This window comes from Opisthocomus hoazin, chromosome 6 (genome assembly GCF_030867145.1).
Source record: "Opisthocomus hoazin isolate bOpiHoa1 chromosome 6, bOpiHoa1.hap1, whole genome shotgun sequence".
Classification (NCBI taxonomy): domain Eukaryota; kingdom Metazoa; phylum Chordata; class Aves; order Opisthocomiformes; family Opisthocomidae; genus Opisthocomus; species Opisthocomus hoazin.
The window spans coordinates 37,294,884-37,309,611 of record NC_134419.1 but is presented as its reverse complement, the minus strand read 5'-3'; positions in this window follow the sequence as shown (position 1 = coordinate 37,309,611).

Sequence of the window (14,728 nt, the reverse complement as noted above, 5' to 3'; positions counted from 1 at the left end):
GCTAGCAGCCCCAGTCTCTGTGCCTCTGTGCGAGCAGTGCCATGGGCAGATGAGGCTGAGCAACAGGTTTCCAGGCTAGCTCTTTCTGCCAGCGAGCTACCTGCAGACGTTCGCATTTTCAGAGCAGGGCTACAGGAGGCGCCCGGCATGAAACCCCAAACACACGTTTGAAGTTTGAGGTGGCAAGACAAGCAAGCAGCCCCAGTCTCTGTGCCTCTGTGCGAGCAGTGCCCTGGGCAGATGAGGCTGAGCAACAGCTTTCCAGGCTAGCTCTTTCTGCCTGCGAGCCATCTGCAGACGTTCGCATTTTGGGAGCAGGGCTGACGGAGACGCCCGGCATGAAACCCCAAACATACGTTTGAAGTTTGAGGTGGCAAGACAAGCAAGCAGCCCCAGTCTCTGTGCCTCTGTGCGAGCAGTGCCATGGGCAGATGAGGCTGAGCAACAGCTTTCCAGGCTAGCTCTTTCTGCCTGCGAGCTATCTGCAGACGTTCGCATTTTGGGAGCAGGGTAGCCGGAGGCTCCCGGCACGGACTCTGAAGGCTACGTTTGACATTTGAGGTGGCAAGACAAGCAAGGAGACCCAGTCTCTGTGCCTCTGTGCGAGAAGCTCCATGTGCAGATAAGGTTAGCAACCGCATTCCAGGCTAGCTCTTTCTGCCTGCGAGATATCTGCAGACGTTCGCATTTTGGGAGCACGGCTGCCAGATGCACCTGGTGCAGACCCCTAAAGCTACGTTGGAAGTTTGAGGTGGCAAGACTAGGTAGCAGCCCCAGTCTCTGTGCCTCTGTGCGAGCAGTGCCATGGGCAGATGAGGCTGAGCAACAGCTTTCCAGGCTAGCTCTTTCTGCCTGCGAGCTACCTGCAGACGTTCGCATTTTCAGAGCAGGGCTGACGGAGACGCCCGGCATGAAACCCCAAATTTACGTTTGAAGTTTGAGGTGGCAAGACAAGCAAGCAGCCCCAGTCTCTGTGCCTCTGTGCGAGCAGTGCCATGGGCAGATGAGGCTGAGCAACAGCTTTTCACGCTAGCTCTTTCTGCCTGCGAGCTACCTGCAGACGTTCGCATTTTCAGAGCAGGGCTGCTGGATACGCCCGGTACGGACACCCAAATATACGTTGGAAGTTTGAGGTGGCAAGACTAGCTAGCAGCCCCAGTCTCTGTGCCTCTGTGCGAGCAGTGCCATGGGCAGATGAGGCTGAGCAACAGGTTTCCAGGCTAGCTCTTTCTGCCTGCGAGCTACCTGCAGACGTTCGCATTTTCAGAGCAGGGCTACAGGAGGCGCCCGGCATGAAACCCCAAACACACGTTTGAAGTTTGAGGTGGCAAGACAAGCAAGCAGCCCCAGTCTCTGTGCCTCTGTGCGAGCAGTGCCATGGGCAGATGAGGCTGAGCAACAGCTTTCCAGGCTAGCTGTTTCTGCCTGCGAGCTATTTGCAGACGTTCGCATTTTGGGAGCAGAGCTGCTGGATACGCCCGGCACGGACCCCCAAAGCTACGTTGGAAGTTTGAGATGACAAGACAAGCAAGCAGCCCCAGTCTCTGTGCCTCTGTGCGAGCAGTGCCATGGGCAGATGAGGCTGAGCAACAGCTTTCCAGGCTAGCTCTTTCTGCCTGCGAGCTACCTGCAGACGTTCGCATGTTGGGAGCAGGGCTGCCGGAGAAGCCCGGCATGAAACCGCAAACATACGTTTGAAGTTTGAGGTGGCAAGACGAGCAAGCAGCCCCAGTCTCTGTGCCTCTGTGCGAGCAGTGCCATGGGCAGATGAGGCTGAGCAACAGCTTTCCAGGCTAGCTCTTTCTGCCTGCGAGATATCTGCAGACGTTCGCATTTTCAGAGCAGGGGTACCGGAGGCGTCCGGCACGGACCCTCAAGGCTACGTTTGCAGTTTGAGGTGACAAGACAAGCAAGCAGCCCCAGTCTCTGTGCCTCTGGGCGAGCAGTGCCATGGGCAGATGAGGCCGAGCAACAGCTTTCCAGGCTAGCTCTTTCTGCCTGCGAGCTATTTGCAGACGTTCGCATTTTGGGAGCAGGGCTGACGGAGGCGCCCGGCACGGACCCCCAAAGCTACGTTGGAAGTTGGAGATGACAAGACAAGCAAGCAGCCCCAGTCTCTGTGCCTCTGTGCGAGCAGTGCCATGGGCAGATGAGGCTGAGCAACAGCTTTCCAGGCTAGCTCTTTATGCCTGCGAGCTACCTGCAGACGTTCGCATTTTCAGAGCAGGGCTGCCGGAGATGCCCGGCATGAAACCCCAAAGTTACTTTTGAAGTTTGAGGTGGCAAGACAAGCAAGCAGCCCCAGTCTCTGTGCCTCTGTGCGAGCAGTGCCATGGGCAGATGAGGCTGAGCAACAGCTTTCCAGGCTAGCTCTTTCTGGCTGCGAGCTATCTGCAGACGTTCGCATTTTGGGAGCAGGGCTGCCGCAGGCGCCCGGCACGGACCCCCAAAGCTACGTTGGAAGTTGGAGATGACAAGACAAGCAAGCAGCCCCAGTCTCTGTGCCTCTGTGCGAGCAGTGCCATGGGCAGATGAGGCTGAGCAACAGCTTTCCAGGCTAGCTCTTTCTGCCTGCGAGCTATCTGCAGACGTTCGCATTTTCAGAGCAGGGCTGCTGGATACGCCCGGTACGGACACCCAAATATACGTTGGAAGTTTGAGGTGGCAAGACTAGCTAGCAGCCCCAGTCTCTGTGCCTCTGTGCGAGCAGTGCCATGGGCAGATGAGGCTGAGCAACAGCTTTCCAGGCTAGCTCTTTCTGCCTGCGAGCTACCTGCAGACGTTCGCATTTTCAGAGCAGGGCTACAGGAGGCGCCCGGCATGAAACCCCAAACACACGTTTGAAGTTTGAGGTGGCAAGACAAGCAAGCAGCCCCAGTCTCTGTGCCTCTGTGCGTGCAGTGCCATGGGCAGATGAGGCTGAGCAACAGCTTTCCAGGCTAGCTCTTTCTGCCTGCGAGCCATCTGCAGACGTTCGCATTTTGGGAGCAGGGCTGCCGCAGGCGCCCGGCACGGACCCCCAAATATACGTTGGAAGTTTAGATGAGAAGACAAGCAAGCAGCCCCAGTCTCTGTGCCTCTGTGCGAGCAGTGCCATGGGCAGATGAGGCTGAGCAACAGCTTTCCAGGCTAGCTCTTTCTGCCTGCGAGCTACCTGCAGACGTTCGCATTTTCAGAGCAGGGCTGACGGAGACGCCCGGCATGAAACCGCAAACATACGTTTGAAGTTTGAGGTGGCAAGACAAGCAAGCAGCCCCAGTCTCTGTGCCTCTGTGCGAGCAGTGCCATGGGCAGATGAGGCTGAGCAACAGCTTTCCAGGCTAGCTCTTTCTGCCTGCGAGCTATCTGCAGACGTTCGCATTTTGGGAGCAGGGCTGACGGAGGCGCCCGGCACGGACCCCCAAAGCTACGTTGGAAGTTGGAGATGACAAGACAAGCAAGCAGCCCCAGTCTCTGTGCCTCTGTGCGAGCAGTGCCATGGGCAGATGAGGCTGAGCAACAGCTTTCCAGGCTAGCTCTTTCTGCCTGCGAGCTACCTTCAGACGTTCGCATTTTCAGAGCAGGGCTGCTGGATACGCCCGGTACGGACACCCAAATATACGTTGGAAGTTTGAGGTGGCAAGACTAGCTAGCAGCCCCAGTCTCTGTGCCTCTGTGCGAGCAGTGCCATGGGCAGATGAGGCTGAGCAACAGGTTTCCAGGCTAGCTCTTTCTGCCAGCGAGCTACCTGCAGACGTTCGCATTTTCAGAGCAGGGCTACAGGAGGCGCCCGGCATGAAACCCCAAACACATGTTTGAAGTTTGAGGTGGCAAGACAAGCAAGCAGCCCCAGTCTCTGTGCCTCTGTTCGAGCAGTGCCATGGGCAGATGAGGCTGAGCAACAGCTTTCCAGGCTAGCTGTTTCTGCCTGCGAGCTATTTGCAGACGTTCGCATTTTCAGAGCAGGGCTGCCGGAGGTGCCCGGCATGAAACCCCAAAGCTACGTTGGAAGTTGGAGATGACAAGACAAGCAAGCAGCCCCAGTCTCTGTGCCTCTGTGCGAGCAGTGCCATGGGCAGATGAGGCTGAGCAACAGCTTTCCAGGCTAGCTCTTTCTGCCTGCGAGCTATCTGCAGACGTTCGCATTTTGGGAGCAGGGCTGCCGCAGGCGACCGGCACGGACCCCCAAAGCTACGTTGGAAGTTGGAGATGACAAGACAAGCAAGCAGCCCCAGTCTCTGTGCCTCTGTGCGAGCAGTGCCATGGGCAGATGAGGCTGAGCAACAGCTTTCCAGGCTAGCTCTTTCTGGCTGCGAGCTATCTGCAGACGTTCGCATTTTGGGAGCAGGGCTGTCGGAGACGCCTGCCACGGACACCCAAATATACGTTGGAAGTTTGATTTGGCAAGACAAGCAAGCAGCCCCAGTCTCTGTGCCTCTGTGCGAGCAGTGCCATGGGCAGATGAGGCTGAGCAACAGCTTTCCAGGCTAGCTCTTTCTGCCTGCGAGCTATCTGCAGACGTTCGCATTTTCAGAGCAGGGCTGCTGGATACGCCCGGTACGGACACCCAAATATACGTTGGAAGTTTGAGGTGGCAAGACTAGCTAGCAGCCCCAGTCTCTGTGCCTCTGTGCGTGCAGTGCCATGGGCAGATGAGGCTGAGCAACAGGTTTCCAGGCTAGCTCTTTCTGCCTGCGAGCTACCTGCAGACGTTCGCATTTTCAGAGCAGGACTACAGGAGGCGCCCGGCATGAAACCCCAAACACACGTTTGAAGTTTGAGGTGGCAAGACAAGCAAGCAGCCCCAGTCTCTGTGCCTCTGTGCGAGCAGTGCCATGGGCAGATGAGGCTGAGCAACAGCTTTCCACGCTAGCTCTTTCTGCCTGCGAGCCATCTGCAGACGTTCGCATTTTGGGAGCAGGGCTGCCGCAGGCGCCCGGCACGGACCCCCAAATATACGTTGGAAGTTTAGATGACAAGACAAGCAAGCAGCCCCAGTCTCTGTGCCTCTGTGCGAGCAGTGCCATGGGCAGATGAGGCTGAGCAACAGCTTTCCAGGCTAGCTCTTTCTGCCTGCGAGCTACCTGCAGACGTTCGCATTTTCAGAGCAGGGCTGACGGAGACGCCCGGCATGAAACCGCAAACATACGTTTGAAGTTTGAGGTGGCAAGACAAGCAAGCAGCCCCAGTCTCTGTGCCTCTGTGCGAGCAGTGCCATGGGCAGATGAGGCTGAGCAACAGCTTTCCAGGCTAGCTCTTTCTGCCTGCGAGCTATTTGCAGACGTTCGCATTTTGGGAGCAGGGCTGACGGAGGCGCCCGGCACGGACCCCCAAAGCTACGTTGGAAGTTGGAGATGACAAGACAAGCAAGCAGCCCCAGTCTCTGTGCCTCTGTGTGAGCAGTGCCATGGGCAGATGAGGTTGAGCAACAGCTTTCCAGGCTAGCTCTTTCTGCCTGCGAGCTACCTGCAGACGTTCGCATTTTCAGAGCAGGGCTGCTGGATACGCCCGGTACGGACACCCAAATATACGTTGGAAGTTTGAGGTGGCAAGACTAGCTAGCAGCCCCAGTCTCTGTGCCTCTGTGCGAGCAGTGCCATGGGCAGATGAGGCTGAGCAACAGGTTTCCAGGCTAGCTCTTTCTGCCTGCGAGCTACCTGCAGACGTTCGCATTTTCAGAGCAGGGCTACAGGAGGCGCCCGGCATGAAACCCCAAACACACGTTTGAAGTTTGAGGTGGCAAGACAAGCAAGCAGCCCCAGTCTCTGTGCCTCTGTGCGAGCAGTGCCATGGGCAGATGAGGCTGAGCAACAGCTTTCCAGGCTAGCTGTTTCTGCCTGCGAGCTATTTGCAGACGTTCGCATTTTGGGAGCAGAGCTGCTGGATACGCCCGGCACGGACCCCCAAAGCTACGTTGGAAGTTTGAGATGACAAGACAAGCAAGCAGCCCCAGTCTCTGTGCCTCTGTGCGAGCAGTGCCATGGGCAGATGAGGCTGAGCAACAGCTTTCCAGGCTAGCTCTTTCTGCCTGCGAGCTACCTGCAGACGTTCGCATGTTGGGAGCAGGGCTGCCGGAGAAGCCCGGCATGAAACCGCAAACATACGTTTGAAGTTTGAGGTGGCAAGACGAGCAAGCAGCCCCAGTCTCTGTGCCTCTGTGCGAGCAGTGCCATGGGCAGATGAGGCTGAGCAACAGCTTTCCAGGCTAGCTCTTTCTGCCTGCGAGCTATCTGCAGACGTTCGCATTTTCAGAGCAGGGGTACCGGAGACGCCTGCCACGGACACCCAAATATACGTTGGAAGTTTGATTTGGCAAGACAAGCAAGCAGCCCCAGTCTCTGTGCCTCTGTGCGAGCAGTGCCATGGGCAGATGAGGCTGAGCAACAGCTTTCCAGGCTAGCTCTTTCTGCCTGCGAGCTATCTGCAGACGTTCGCATTTTCAGAGCAGGGCTGCTGGATACGCCCGGTACGGACACCCAAATATACGTTGGAAGTTTGAGGTGGCAAGACTAGCTAGCAGCCCCAGTCTCTGTGCCTCTGTGCGTGCAGTGCCATGGGCAGATGAGGCTGAGCAACAGGTTTCCAGGCTAGCTCTTTCTGCCTGCGAGCTACCTGCAGACGTTCGCATTTTCAGAGCAGGGCTACAGGAGGCGCCCGGCATGAAACCCCAAACACACGTTTGAAGTTTGAGGTGGCAAGACAAGCAAGCAGCCCCAGTCTCTGTGCCTCTGTGCGAGCAGTGCCATGGGCAGATGAGGCTGAGCAACAGCTTTCCACGCTAGCTCTTTCTGCCTGCGAGCCATCTGCAGACGTTCGCATTTTGGGAGCAGGGCTGCCGCAGGCGCCCGGCACGGACCCCCAAATATACGTTGGAAGTTTAGATGACAAGACAAGCAAGCAGCCCCAGTCTCTGTGCCTCTGTGCGAGCAGTGCCATGGGCAGATGAGGCTGAGCAACAGCTTTCCAGGCTAGCTCTTTCTGCCTGCGAGCTACCTGCAGACGTTCGCATTTTCAGAGCAGGGCTGACGGAGACGCCCGGCATGAAACCGCAAACATACGTTTGAAGTTTGAGGTGGCAAGACAAGCAAGCAGCCCCAGTCTCTGTGCCTCTGTGCGAGCAGTGCCATGGGCAGATGAGGCTGAGCAACAGCTTTCCAGGCTAGCTCTTTCTGCCTGCGAGCTATTTGCAGACGTTCGCATTTTGGGAGCAGGGCTGACGGAGGCGCCCGGCACGGACCCCCAAAGCTACGTTGGAAGTTGGAGATGACAAGACAAGCAAGCAGCCCCAGTCTCTGTGCCTCTGTGTGAGCAGTGCCATGGGCAGATGAGGTTGAGCAACAGCTTTCCAGGCTAGCTCTTTCTGCCTGCGAGCTACCTGCAGACGTTCGCGTTTTCAGAGCAGGGCTGCTGGATACGCCCGGTACGGACACCCAAATATACGTTGGAAGTTTGAGGTGGCAAGACTAGCTAGCAGCCCCAGTCTCTGTGCCTCTGTGCGAGCAGTGCCATGGGCAGATGAGGCTGAGCAACAGGTTTCCAGGCTAGCTCTTTCTGCCTGCGAGCTACCTGCAGACGTTCGCATTTTCAGAGCAGGGCTACAGGAGGCGCCCGGCATGAAACCCCAAACACACGTTTGAAGTTTGAGGTGGCAAGACAAGCAAGCAGCCCCAGTCTCTGTGCCTCTGTGCGAGCAGTGCCATGGGCAGATGAGGCTGAGCAACAGCTTTCCAGGCTAGCTGTTTCTGCCTGCGAGCTATTTGCAGACGTTCGCATTTTGGGAGCAGAGCTGCTGGATACGCCCGGCACGGACCCCCAAAGCTACGTTGGAAGTTTGAGATGACAAGACAAGCAAGCAGCCCCAGTCTCTGTGCCTCTGTGCGAGCAGTGCCATGGGCAGATGAGGCTGAGCAACAGCTTTCCAGGCTAGCTCTTTCTGCCTGCGAGCTACCTGCAGACGTTCGCATGTTGGGAGCAGGGCTGCCGGAGAAGCCCGGCATGAAACCGCAAACATACTTTTGAAGTTTGAGGTGGCAAGACGAGCAAGCAGCCCCAGTCTCTGTGCCTCTGTGCGAGCAGTGCCATGGGCAGATGAGGCTGAGCAACAGCTTTCCAGGCTAGCTCTTTCTGCCTGCGAGCTACCTGCAGACGTTCGCATTTTCAGAGCAGGGCTGACGGAGACGCCCGGCATGAAACCGCAAACATACGTTTGAAGTTTGAGGTGGCAAGACAAGCAAGCAGCCCCAGTCTCTGTGCCTCTGTGCGAGCAGTGCCATGGGCAGATGAGGCTGAGCAACAGCTTTCCAGGCTAGCTCTTTCTGCCTGCGAGCTATTTGCAGACGTTCGCATTTTGGGAGCAGGGCTGACGGAGGCGCCCGGCACGGACCCCCAAAGCTACGTTGGAAGTTTGAGATGACAAGACAAGCAAGCAGCCCCAGTCTCTGTGCCTCTGTGCGAGCAGTGCCATGGGCAGATGAGGTTGAGCAACAGCTTTCCAGGCTAGCTCTTTCTGCCTGCGAGCTACCTGCAGACGTTCGCATTTTCAGAGCAGGGCTGCTGGATACGCCCGGTACGGACACCCAAATATACTTTGGAAGTTTGAGGTGGCAAGACTAGCTAGCAGCCCCAGTCTCTGTGCCTCTGTGCGAGCAGTGCCATGGGCAGATGAGGCTGAGCAACAGCTTTCAAGGCTAGCTCTTTCTGCCTGCGAGCTACCTGCAGACGTTCGCATTTTCAGAGCAGGGCTACAGGAGGCGCCCGGCATGAAACCCCAAACACACGTTTGAAGTTTGAGGTGGCAAGAGAAGCAAGCAGCCCCAGTCTCTGTGCCTCTGTGCGAGCAGTGCCATGGGCAGATGAGGCTGAGCAACAGCTTTCCAGGCTAGCTCTTTCTGCCTGCGAGCTATTTGCAGACGTTCGCATTTTGGGAGCAGAGCTGCTGGATACGCCCGGCACGGACCCCCAAAGCTACGTTGGAAGTTGGAGATGACAAGACAAGCAAGCAGCCCCAGTCTCTGTGCCTCTGTGCGAGCAGTGCCATGGGCAGATGAGGCTGAGCAACAGCTTTCCAGGCTAGCTCTTTCTGCCTGCGAGCTACCTGCAGACGTTCGCATGTTGGGAGCAGGGCTGCCGGAGACGCCCGGCATGAAACCGCAAACATACGTTTGAAGTTTGAGGTGGCAAGACGAGCAAGCAGCCCCAGTCTCTGTGCCTCTGTGCGAGCAGTGCCATGGGCAGATGAGGCTGAGCAACAGCTTTCCAGGCTAGCTCTTTCTGCCTGCGAGATATCTGCAGACGTTCGCATTTTCAGAGCAGGGGTACCGGAGGCGCCCGGCACGGACCCTCAAGGCTACGTTTGCAGTTTGAGGTGACAAGACAAGCAAGCAGCCCCAGTCTCTGTGCCTCTGGGCGAGCAGTGCCATGGGCAGATGAGGCCGAGCAACAGCTTTCCAGGCTAGCTCTTTCTGCCTGCGAGCTATTTGCAGACGTTCGCATTTTGGGAGCAGGGCTGACGGAGGCGTTCGGCACGGACCCCCAAAGCTACGTTGGAAGTTGGAGATGACAAGACAAGCAAGCAGCCCCAGTCTCTGTGCCTCTGTGCGAGCAGTGCCATGGGCAGATGAGGCTGAGCAACAGCTTTCCAGGCTAGCTCATTCTGCCTGCGAGCTACCTACAGACGTTCGCATTTTCAGAGCAGGGCTGCCGGAGATGCCCGGCATGAAACCCCAAAGTTACTTTTGAAGTTTGAGGTGGCAAGACAAGCAAGCAGCCCCAGTCTCTGTGCCTCTGTGCGAGCAGTGCCATGGGCAGATGAGGCTGAGCAACAGCTTTCCAGGCTAGCTCTTTCTGCCTGCGAGCTATCTGCAGACATTCGCATTTTGGGAGCAGGGCTGCCGCAGGCGCCCGGCACGGACCCCCAAAGCTACGTTGGAAGTCGGAGATGACAAGACAAGCAAGCAGCCCCAGTCTCTGTGCCTCTGTGCGAGCAGTGCCATGGGCAGATGAGGCTGAGCAACAGCTTTCCAGGCTAGCTCTTTCTGCCTGCGAGCTATCTGCAGACGTTCGCATTTTCAGAGCAGGGCTGCTGGATACGCCCGGTACGGACACCCAAATATACGTTGGAAGTTTGAGGTGGCAAGACTAGCTAGCAGCCCCAGTCTCTGTGCCTCTGTGCGAGCAGTGCCATGGGCAGATGAGGCTGAGCAACAGGTTTCCAGGCTAGCTCTTTCTGCCTGCGAGCTACCTGCAGACGTTCGCATTTTCAGAGCAGGGCTACAGGAGGCGCCCGGCATGAAACCCCAAACACACGTTTGAAGTTTGAGGTGGCAAGACAAGCAAGCAGCCCCAGTCTCTGTGCCTCTGTGCGAGCAGTGCCCTGGGCAGATGAGGCTGAGCAACAGCTTTCCAGGCTAGCTCTTTCTGCCTGCGAGCCATCTGCAGACGTTCGCATTTTGGGAGCAGGGCTGCCGCAGGCGCCCGGCACGGACCCCCAAATATACGTTGGAAGTTTAGATGACAAGACAAGCAAGCAGCCCCAGTCTCTGTGCCTCTGTGCGAGCAGTGCCATGGGCAGATGAGGCTGAGCAACAGCTTTCCAGGCTAGCTCTTTCTGCCTGCGAGCTACCTGCAGACGTTCGCATTTTCAGAGCAGGGCTGACGGAGACGCCCGGCATGAAACCGCAAACATACGTTTGAAGTTTGAGGTGGCAAGACAAGCAAGCAGCCCCAGTCTCTGTGCCTCTGTGCGAGCAGTGCCATGGGCAGATGAGGCTGAGCAACAGCTTTCCAGGCTAGCTCTTTCTGCCTGCGAGCTATTTGCAGACGTTCGCATTTTGGGAGCAGGGCTGACGGAGGCGCCCGGCACGGACCCCCAAAGATACGTTGGAAGTTGGAGATGACAAGACGAGCAAGCAGCCCCAGTCTCTGTGCCTCTGTGCGAGCAGTGCCATGGGCAGATGAGGCTGAGCAACAGCTTTCCAGGCTAGCTCTTTCTGCCTGCGAGATATCTGCAGACGTTCGCATTTTCAGAGCAGGGGTACCGGAGGCGCCCGGCACGGACCCTCAAGGCTACGTTTGCAGTTTGAGGTGACAAGACAAGCAAGCAGCCCCAGTCTCTGTGCCTCTGGGCGAGCAGTGCCATGGGCAGATGAGGCTGAGCAACAGCTTTCCAGGCTAGCTCTTTCTGGCTGCGAGCTATCTGCAGACGTTCGCATTTTGGGAGCAGGGCTGCCGCAGGCACCAGGCACGGACAACGAAAGATACGTTGGAAGTTGGAGATGACAAGACAAGCAAGCAGCCCCAGTCTCTGTGCCTCTGTGCGAGCAGTGCCATGGGCAGATGAGGCTGAGCAACAGCTTTCCAGGATAGCTCCTTCTGGCTGCGAGCTATCTGCAGACGTTCGCATTTTGGGAGCAGGCTTGTCGGAGACGCCTTCCACGAACACCCAAATATACGTTGGAAGTTTGATTTGGCAAGACAAGCAAGCAGCCCCAGTCTCTGTGCCTCTGTGCGAGCAGTGCCATGGGCAGATGAGGCTGAGCAACAGCTTTCCAGGCTAGCTCTTTCTGCCTGCGAGCTATCTGCAGACGTTCGCATTTTGGGAGCAGGGTAGCCGGAGGCTCCCGGCACGGACTCTGAAGGCTACGTTTGACATTTGAGGTGGCAAGACAAGCAAGGAGACCCAGTCTCTGTGCCTCTGTGCGAGAAGCTCCATGTGCAGATGAGGCTGAGCAACAGCTTTCCAGGCTAGCTCTTTCTGCCTGCGAGCTATCTGCAGACGTTCGCATTTTGGGAGCACGGCTGCCAGATGCACCTGGTGCGGACCCCTAAAGCTACGTTGGAAGTTTGAGATGGCAAGACAAGCAAGCAGCCCCAGTCTCTGTGCCTCTGTGCGAGCAGTGCCATGGGCAGATGAGGCTGAGCAACAGCTTTCAAGGCTAGCTCTTTCTGCCTGCGAGCTATCTGCAGACGTTCGTATTTTTGGAGCACGGCTGCCAGATGCGCCTGGTGCGGACCCCTAAAGCTACGTTGGAAGTTTGAGGTGGCAAGACTAGCTAGCAGCCCCAGTCTCTGTGCCTCTGTGCGAGCAGTGCCATGGGCAGATGAGGCTGAGCAACAGCTTTCCAGGCTAGCTCTTTCTGCCTGCGAGCTATCTGCAGACGTTCGCATTTTCAGAGCAGGGCTGCCGCAGGCGCCCGGCACGGACCCCCAAAGCTACGTTGGAAGTTGGAGATGACAAGACAAGCAAGCAGCCCCAGTCTCTGTGCCTCTGTGCGAGCAGTGCCATGGGCAGATGAGGCTGAGCAACAGCTTTCCAGGCTAGCTCTTTCTGCCTGCGAGCTATCTGCAGACGTTCGCATTTTCAGAGCAGGGCTGCTGGATACGCCCGGTACGGACACCCAAATATACGTTGGAAGTTTGAGGTGGCAAGACTAGCTAGCAGCCCCAGTCTCTGTGCCTCTGTGCGAGCAGTGCCATGGGCAGATGAGGCTGAGCAACAGCTTTCCAGGCTAGCTCTTTCTGCCTGCGAGCTACCTGCAGACGTTCGCATTTTCAGAGCAGGGCTACAGGAGGCGCCCGGCATGAAACCCCAAACACACGTTTGAAGTTTGAGGTGGCAAGACAAGCAAGCAGCCCCAGTCTCTGTGCCTCTGTGCGAGCAGTGCCCTGGGCAGATGAGGCTGAGCAACAGCTTTCCAGGCTAGCTCTTTCTGCCTGCGAGCCATCTGCAGACGTTCGCATTTTGGGAGCAGGGCTGCCGCAGGCGCCCGGCACGGACCCCCAAATATACGTTGGAAGTTTAGATGACAAGACAAGCAAGCAGCCCCAGTCTCTGTGCCTCTGTGCGAGCAGTGCCATGGGCAGATGAGGCTGAGCAACAGCTTTCCAGGCTAGCTCTTTCTGCCTGCGAGCTACCTGCAGACGTTCGCATGTTGGGAGCAGGGCTGCCGGAGACGCCCGGCATGAAACCGCAAACATACGTTTGAAGTTTGAGGTGGCAAGACGAGCAAGCAGCCCCAGTCTCTGTGCCTCTGTGCGAGCAGTGCCATGGGCAGATGAGGCTGAGCAACAGCTTTCCAGGCTAGCTCTTTCTGCCTGCGAGATATCTGCAGACGTTCGCATTTTCAGAGCAGGGGTACCGGAGGCGCCCGGCACGGACCCTCAAGGCTACGTTTGCAGTTTGAGGTGACAAGACAAGCAAGCAGCCCCAGTCTCTGTGCCTCTGGGCGAGCAGTGCCATGGGCAGATGAGGCCGAGCAACAGCTTTCCAGGCTAGCTCTTTCTGCCTGCGAGCTATTTGCAGACGTTCGCATTTTGGGAGCAGGGCTGCCGCAGGCGCCCGGCACGGACACCCAAAGCTACGTTGGAAGTTGGAGATGACAAGACAAGCAAGCAGCCCCAGTCTCTGTGCCTCTGTGCGAGCAGTGCCATGGGCAGATGAGGCTGAGCAACAGCTTTCCAGGCTAGCTCATTCTGCCTGCGAGCTACCTACAGACGTTCGCATTTTCAGAGCAGGGCTGCCGGAGATGCCCGGCATGAAACCCCAAAGTTACTTTTGAAGTTTGAGGTGGCAAGACAAGCAAGCAGCCCCAGTCTCTGTGCCTCTGTGCGAGCAGTGCCATGGGCAGATGAGGCTGAGCAACAGCTTTCCAGGCTAGCTCTTTCTGCCTGCGAGCTATCTGCAGACGTTCGCATTTTGGGAGCAGGGCTGCCGCAGGCGCCCGGCACGGACCCCCAAAGCTACGTTGGAAGTCGGAGATGACAAGACAAGCAAGCAGCCCCAGTCTCTGTGCCTCTGTGCGAGCAGTGCCATGGGCAGATGAGGCTGAGCAACAGCTTTCCAGGCTAGCTCTTTCTGCCTGCGAGCTATCTGCAGACGTTCGCATTTTCAGAGCAGGGCTGCTGGATACGCCCGGTACGGACACCCAAATATACGTTGGAAGTTTGAGGTGGCAAGACTAGCTAGCAGCCCCAGTCTCTGTGCCTCTGTGCGAGCAGTGCCATGGGCAGATGAGGCTGAGCAACAGGTTTCCAGGCTAGCTCTTTCTGCCTGCGAGCTACCTGCAGACGTTCGCATTTTCAGAGCAGGGCTACAGGAGGCGCCCGGCATGAAACCCCAAACACACGTTTGAAGTTTGAGGTGGCAAGACAAGCAAGCAGCCCCAGTCTCTGTGCCTCTGTGCGAGCAGTGCCCTGGGCAGATGAGGCTGAGCAACAGCTTTCCAGGCTAGCTCTTTCTGCCTGCGAGCTATTTGCAGACGTTCGCATTTTGGGAGCAGGGCTGACGGAGGCGCCCGGCACGGACCCCCAAAGCTACGTTGGAAGTTGGAGATGACAAGACAAGCAAGCAGCCCCAGTCTCTGTGCCTCTGTGCGAGCAGTGCCATGGGCAGATGAGGCTGAGCAACAGCTTTCCAGGCTAGCTCTTTCTGCCTGCGAGCTACCTGCAGACGTTCGCATGTTGGGAGCAGGGCTGCCGGAGAAGCCCGGCATGAAACCGCAAACATACGTTTGAAGTTTGAGGTGGCAAGACGAGCAAGCAGCCCCAGTCTCTGTGCCTCTGTGCGAGCAGTGCCATGGGCAGATGAGGCTGAGCAACAGCTTTCCAGGCTAGCTCTTTCTGCCTGCGAGATATCTGCAGACGTTCGCATTTTCAGAGCAGGGGTACCGGAGGCGCCCGGCACGGACCCTCAAGGCTACGTTTGCAGTTTGAGGTGACAAGACAAGCAAGCAGCCCCAGTCTCTGTGCCTCT